The sequence below is a fragment of the Sapajus apella genome, unplaced genomic scaffold (genome assembly GCF_009761245.1).
Source record: "Sapajus apella isolate SASKATOON/1434 unplaced genomic scaffold, GSC_monkey_1.0 scaffold6, whole genome shotgun sequence".
In the NCBI taxonomy this organism is placed as follows: Eukaryota; Metazoa; Chordata; class Mammalia; order Primates; family Cebidae; genus Sapajus; species Sapajus apella.
Genome location: NW_022436946.1, coordinates 76245344 through 76252682, shown reverse-complemented (window position 1 = coordinate 76252682; position 7339 = coordinate 76245344). Strand labels below are relative to the sequence as shown.

The following is a 7339-nucleotide window of genomic DNA, read 5'->3' as shown; positions in this document are numbered from 1 at the left end:
TTCCTTCCTTCCTTTCTTTCTTTTTCTTTCTTTCTTTCTTTCTTTCTTTCTTTCTTCTTTCTTTCTTTCTTTCTTTCTTTCTTTCTTTCTTTCTTTTTCTTTCTTTCTCTTTCTTTTTCTTTCTCCTTCCTTCATTCCTCCTTCCTCTTTCTTTCTCTTCTCCTCTTCCTTTCCTCTTCCTCCTTCCCTTCTTCCTCCTCCTTCTCCTCCTCTTCCTCCTTCTCCTCTTTCTCTTCTTCTTCTTTTTTTTTAAGACACGGTTTTACTCTGTTGCCCAGTAGGGAGTGCAATGGCATGATCACAGCTCATTGGTCACTGCAGCCTCAACCTCCTGGGCTCAGGTGATCCTCCCATCTCAGAGTCCTGGGTAGCTGGGACTATAGGCATGCACCACCACACCTGGCTAAGTTTTTGTATCTGTAGAGATGGGGTTTCACTGTATTTCCTAGGCTGGCCTGGAATTCCTAGGCTTCAGCGGTCCACCTTCTTGGCCTCCCAAAATTACAGGTGTGAGCCACCATGCCTGGCCTTTGCCTTTTTTTATTCTCAAATAATCACATTTCATTTTCAGAGAGCTGCTAATTGGAATTTAAATGAGCAAATGCATTTTAATCAGGTTCTTTTTATCTAAACACACAGAAGACTGTTAAGAAGAAATTAGATTTAATAAAATCAGTTGAGACGTTGATTAGTTATAGGTAAAGCTGTTTCTTGATGTGTTCCGGTAGTTACAACACGAGAATGCTCTGTTAAGAGAGGTTTTTAAGACTCAGTCCCCATCATTTTAAAAAAGAGGAAGACAGACTGTTTTGCCTACAAGTCTCAGGCAGTAACAGGCCACAAGGTCTCTCAAGGCCCCTCTGTTCTGTGACTTTATGTAAATTTTGTTTTGTTTTGTTTTCAGCACTATGAAGAGAGGGAAAGCTTCAGGTGAAATTTGTGCTGATTTCTGTTTGTTCTCATGCCCAAAGTTCATGACATGTAAAGCAGAAACATAAACAGGAACACTGCTATTTTGGTGTGATTGGCATCTTGACTTGGCATATTTTTGGTGTGATTGGCATCTTAAATTGGCCTATTTTTTTTAAATGGGCAGACTTCCTTGGTAGAAATTAATCCCAGAGTGAAAGGTCTCTGTTTCTTCTTCCTGTCTTTGGTACATAAGGACAAAACAACCACAAACCTGAAAACAAAGCAACAACAAACCAGCTGAACATGTCCACTTGGAGCTTCCAAATGGTGACAGCTCTGTGTGAGTTTGAACCTACATAAACCATTTTTATTCTTTTCTAGCTTTATAATTATTTTCAAATTGTAAAGCTTATACAGTTTGATATATAGGGGATTCTATCTAAATTTCATATAGTGGTAGGGGGATATTTCCTTATGATTTTTAAAACTGGAGTTCTTTCAGACATTATGGCTCAGATATGCACACAGTATATTTTCATTTCTATTAAATAGTCACAAATTGAAGATTTTTATATTATCATTGGTTAAATGAACAATGTTTAAGCAATTTTGATAGTCAGCATTCTCATTGTGATTTTTTGAAGTGCTTTATTTTCTAAAAATAGATCTTTGAGTGACTACAATTCAAGAGCATTATATTCTAAGTCAGTGAGAGTGGAGAATGATCAGTGATGGTTATAGTTTGTTTTATCAAGACAGCTTGTGGGAGATGGTAATGGGAATTCCCCTAGCTACTTTTGTTTATTTTTATCTCCCTTGTCATTTTCAATATGGAGGATTTATATGGGGAATTTAGTGTTATTACTTTAAAATTGATCTTCAGAAAGATAAAGCAAAAATGATTTGTGGTTTGGCAAAACGTTTTATTAGAGGAGGAGAGAAAATATTTCCAGCAAATACATGTAATAGAAACCCTCTTTGCTTCTTTACCTTACTGTATGTTGACAGGCCAGCTGTTGTTCAAGTAATGGCAATGAAACTACTGGATAATTGTCATTGGAAGGATAAGTGTGCCAATGGAAAGTACCTGCCCTCAAGAAGCATAAAACATAAGACACAGCATGGTATTGATATAAGCCATTTTAAGAATACTCTTTAGACAAGTCATTTTGATAATATAATGGAGGCATTTTGTCATGCCCTAAATATAGTTTTTTTATTGCTCAAGGAGTCTCAATCTATTCCTGAGCCTTATCCAAATGATATTTTTCTACTTAGCTGCCTCAGAATGCTTCACCTTGTCATAACTACCCAAAAGGATGTGTCAATATCACCAGCTATTCTTTTGAATAAAGGAAAATAAACTGAAGTGGCAGTCCAGTTTTGCCCGTGGAATGAAAATTGTATTTTAAACATATTAAAATGGTGTTACAATTTCTCCCTTAAATTGCTTGTTGCCTTACGCACTTCTTTCTCTAAAGCTGAACCATGATACTAAATGCCTGGGGAAGGAAAGGGCGAGTATACTGCCTAGAACACAAAGGCATTGTTCTGGTTTTGCATCTCAAAGCCAACTCTTTTGTTCTAGTCTTCAGCAAAGAAACTATTTTGAAATATAGCCTTTGTTAGAAAGAAATAGATATTCTGAGTTATGTGAGATCTATTAACATATCAAGAAGTAGGCCAGGATCACAGAATATTCTTCGTAGTATAGATCTAATACTCTTTCTATCATAAAGGGTGAGCCATGTTTCTCTGAGAAGAAAAGACATGTGATGTAGGGGAGGTCCACTGAGCCACTCTTCAGGAATTATTTATAAAAAAGAGAGAGAAGATGAAGCAGAACTTTGAAAGCTGAGCTTATGCCTAAAATGCACAGTTCGAAACTAAAAGAAAATTTATTTAGAAATGACTTTCCAAATTCAATTTTCAAATGTTAAGCTCATTCCTCAATCATTTCTGCCTCAGGCTATATTTTCTCTGTACTCTTGAGGATAAGTAAATTGTAAATCACTATCCCCTTTTATAGTGATACAGTATGAACTGAGGCAAGCTGTTCTGTCTCGGTTTTTGATTATTTTAATCTGTAATATGGGGTGTGTGTGTGTGTGTGTGTGTCTGGGTGTGTCTGCCTGTTTGTATTTGGTGTGTGTGTGAGTGTGTGTATGTGTGCTAGATGATCCCTTCTGTATTAATTTTCTTGGGCAGCCATAACGAAAGATCATAGACTCAGTGGCTTAAACAACGTAAATGTATTTTCTCACAGTTCTGGAGGCTAGAAGTCCAACATCAGTTTCTGGTGGGTTTTCTGGTAAGAGCTCTGTTATTGGCTTGTAAATGGCTGACATCTTATTATGTCCTCACCTGGCCTTCCCTTGGTGCCTTGCTGCATGCAAAAGAAGAGAACTTGAGCTCTCTGGTATCTATCTATTCATGTTTTTTGTAAGACAGAGTCTCACTTTGTCGCCAAGCTGGAGTGCAGTGATGCAATCTCCGTACACTGCAACCTCGGCCTCCCTGGTTCAAACAATTCTCCTGCCTCAGCATCTGGAGTAGCTGGGACTACAGGTGAGTGCCACCATGCCTGGATAATTTTTGTTATTTTAACAGAGATGAGATTTTATCATGTTGGCCTGGCTGGTCTCAAATTCCTGACTTCAGTGATCTGCCCGTCTCCCAAAGAGCTGGGATTACAGGCGTAAGCCACCATGCCTGGCCATTTATTCTTACAAGGACGCTAATCCTATCACACCAAGGTCTCATTTAACTTTAATTTACCCATCACTTTCTCAGAGGTCCCATCTCCAAGTATAGCCACACAAGAGGTTAGGACTTCATCATACAAAATTTGGAGAGCCTCAAATGTTTAATGTATAACACCTTCAAATCTACATTTTTTAATTCAGTGTATACCATGATGTTAAGTCAATTCTATTTTTATATAATCAAATTGGCTATAAATAGCATCTATGTTTACGTTCAAAGCCTTATTAAAACCTTGCCTACCTACTAATGGTAAGTGCTTGTGTTTTGTACTTTAGTTTTGCTCTTATGTTTTTCAGATTTATAACTAGCAGAATCAAACTTAGAATGGCTAAAGAGAATTTAATGGAGGGATTTGGGGGTACCATCAATACCTAAAGCTCTCTCTCCTCATCCGTACTTTATTCCTTTATCTTTCAATGGATGTTTTCTCTGCACATTTATAAAGATTGCAGAAAATGGCAAGCTCATCCCTGAGCCTACATTACTTCCCAGCCATACTACCAGTGATCACTTCGCTGATATCTATTGTCTTTATACTGAGGGACTGTGAAAGTACAGATCAGGGTTCTGCCTGGCACAGCCTCTGAATGGAGAGAGGTGACAAAAACAAGGCAACACAACCTTGGAGACCCGTCATGCTGCTGGAGGGGCAATTCTTAGGGAAATAAAAGGAGTCTTACTGCAAAGCAACTTTATAATCTGCCCATTAAAATAGCACTGGATTTGATTAATGGTACAAGGTTCAAATTAATAATGAAATTAATTTGTAGATTTTATAATTGATAGGTAATAACTAGTCAGATATAGTAACTCCTCTATAATTATAAAGTTAAAGTATGCATATGGAATGACAGATCAATTTTCATCAGTGTGGTCTTATTGAAATTTTAAATTTGTTTTGATAAATCACTTTTTCCTTAAAGCAATAACAGCATTTTGTTTGAAACATTTCTTTATGACTAATCTGCACAGAATGTATAATGTGAAGTAAATTAATTACTTTTGAAGGAAGGCAAAGTTCAGTTACATATAATTTTAGAATAGAGATAAAATAAACTTTTTATATTAATGAAGAACCCCCATTACCTGCCCCTAAAATGATTAAACGTTGGCATAAGTTTTCAAATTTACCTTCATTTTAGAATAAGAAGAAATAGAAATTAAGATAATATATTTATAAAATAGATGATACCTATGTGCAGCAAGGTATTTGAATACAGTATCAAAATTCCTGATTATAGAAATTAAGCCAGCTAAAATTTAAAAGGAATGCAAAAGCCATAAAATAAAATGGCCATTTAAAATATTTAATGAAGTGTGAACAAAGCTCATGTGCTTTAAATGGCTGTCCCTTTCATTAATTTCTTCTCTAAAGCCTAAACAATTAGGCTGAAATGTTAGAAATCATCACAAAATTTAAATAGCACTTTGGAGAATGAGGTGTTTTGAAAGAGGTGTTATTATATAAAAACTGCAAACATGAAAATAATTTTATCTCATCACAGCAAGTTAGATGTGTGTTCTATATAGGATGGTAAAAAAGAGAGAAGGGAAATTTTAATACAGTTACAGGCAACAGGAACCATTACAAATATGCATGTTCTTATAAGTGAAGCTGGCTAATACAAGCTCCTATTTTAGAAACTCAGAGTTTTTAAATGCTAAATGAAGTTGATAGGAAAATAAAATAGATAAAACATATCCAGGTAACTTTTTAAACCTATCTCTGGTTACAACTGTGCCACTCTATTCTATAGAAAAACAAGTAAATTAGCTTGCTCTTCTTACAAACATTGAATGGTGGGATAATATAAAAATGTATAAGAATTGATTTGTTCAAGTCCAGCATTACCAGTAAAAAATATTGGCATCTAAAATGTTTAATGATTACTCGCAAAGATTACAGAAGCTGCCCTCAGGGTAGGATCTGTGTCTCCTGCCACTGCATCCGTCCTTTCAATTTGATATTATGCTTAGAATGTTTCTCAGCACTTGATTATTCAGGAACATTTACCTACTTTATGTGGATTTTCAATATTTTTGTTTCTAAAAGTCAGAATATGTATTGTAATAGGCCTCAGTGGTCGAATCACTTATTTACTGCTCTCCTGGACGTGTGCATGGGTGGCTGAACCCTCCACTCTTCAGTTTCCTGTTTCCCTTGTTCAGAGGGAGCTTCCCTGGTGCCTTCATCTAGAGCAGCGCTGGAGGAGTGCTCATTCTTGCTCTTCTTCCCCATGCTTTACTGTTATTCCTTATGTTGCTCTTTGCTACTTTCACTGAATTGTGAATCCATTTGTTTATGGCATGTCTCCTCCATTAGAATATAAACTTCAAGAGAGCAGGGAACTTTAATCTCTTTCCCACTCCCTCTTCAATCTTTAGAATAGTGCCTAGTAAATGGTCATTGCTCCATAAATCTTTGCTAAATAAAAGGCTAAATGAATAAATCCATATCATCATTTATTTGAAATTACACATTTATCACATCTATCTCTATGTTGATAGTTTTTAAAGTCTCTTTTTCTTTCATATCTATTTTTGAATACTATATTGTGTTCATTAGTATTGCTTTAAAATATACTTTCATACTTAAAAAAAGCAAAGAGCAAAGAGCTCCTCATTTCATTGCTGTTTCGAATACATTTTGACTATTCTATATTTATTTTTTCAGGATGAGCTTTAGAATAAGTCTGTCCAATTCCAATGAACCTGTTACTCATTAGACTAATCCTAAATTTATAAATGAATTTCCCTCTTTTAATACTGTCTTCTAATTCCAGATCAAGAATAGCATTATCCTTTTTCTCTTTTATTTTTATCTCTATTGGATTAGTTCTAAAGTTTTTTTACGTATCTTTTGCAATTCAAGTTAGGATACTTTTGTGAACTTTTTTCTACTTTTTAATAGGATCCTTTTTACAATATTTTTCCCTGACTATAGAAATATCTTTATTTTTAAATAAATCATAACTGATCACCAAATCAAAATCTAATTTAAATACATAATTTTATTTCTGTTTTTTATTCTTTCAAGGTAGACAATCATACACAATGTTGTTAACCTTACTTTCTCTTTTCTGAATTTTTAGATTTTTAATTTTATGTCCATATTGAAATACCTTGGAAAGGACTCACAGAACAATACTAAATACTAATGATGATGACGACAATCCTTGTTTTACTCCTGACTTGAATAAGAATGCTGCTGGCGTTACTAGTACATGTAGCATAGATAGTCCTGGCTGTTAGTTCATGAGATGGACAAAACATACACAGAGATTCATCAAAGATAAGGATATAAAATATTTCTTTTGTTCTGCAGATTATGTATTCTGTGCTATCTTTGTAAGTTTTCCTTTCAGAATTCTGTTGATTCTACAAAATAAATTGGCAAGAATTCTAACCCCCTTGGACAGTTTTAATAGTATTTAAACACTGGCAGCTTGAAAATGGTCAGAATCTGGCATTTTGAGGTAAGGAGGTGTAATTCTTTGGTAACTAAAATTTTCCACCTTTAATGATGGTTAATGCACCCTTTTTTAAAATTAAATGTTGATGTTTACTAGTGTGACATTAAGCAGGTAGGACAATTACATGAATTTGCTACTTTTTGTTAGTGGTGGGGTAAGATGTCTTCAGTGAAGTATTTCCATCTTTT

The 7339-nt window shown here is 34.9% G+C and overlaps 1 protein-coding gene across 23 annotated transcripts in view; it reads left to right on the top strand.

Annotated features, from left to right (window-relative positions):
- The window catches only part of RIMS1 (regulating synaptic membrane exocytosis 1), a 496468-nt gene that overhangs the window by 109412 nt on the left and 379717 nt on the right, over positions 1 to 7339 (top strand). The gene's annotated exons all lie outside the window — the stretch shown is intronic.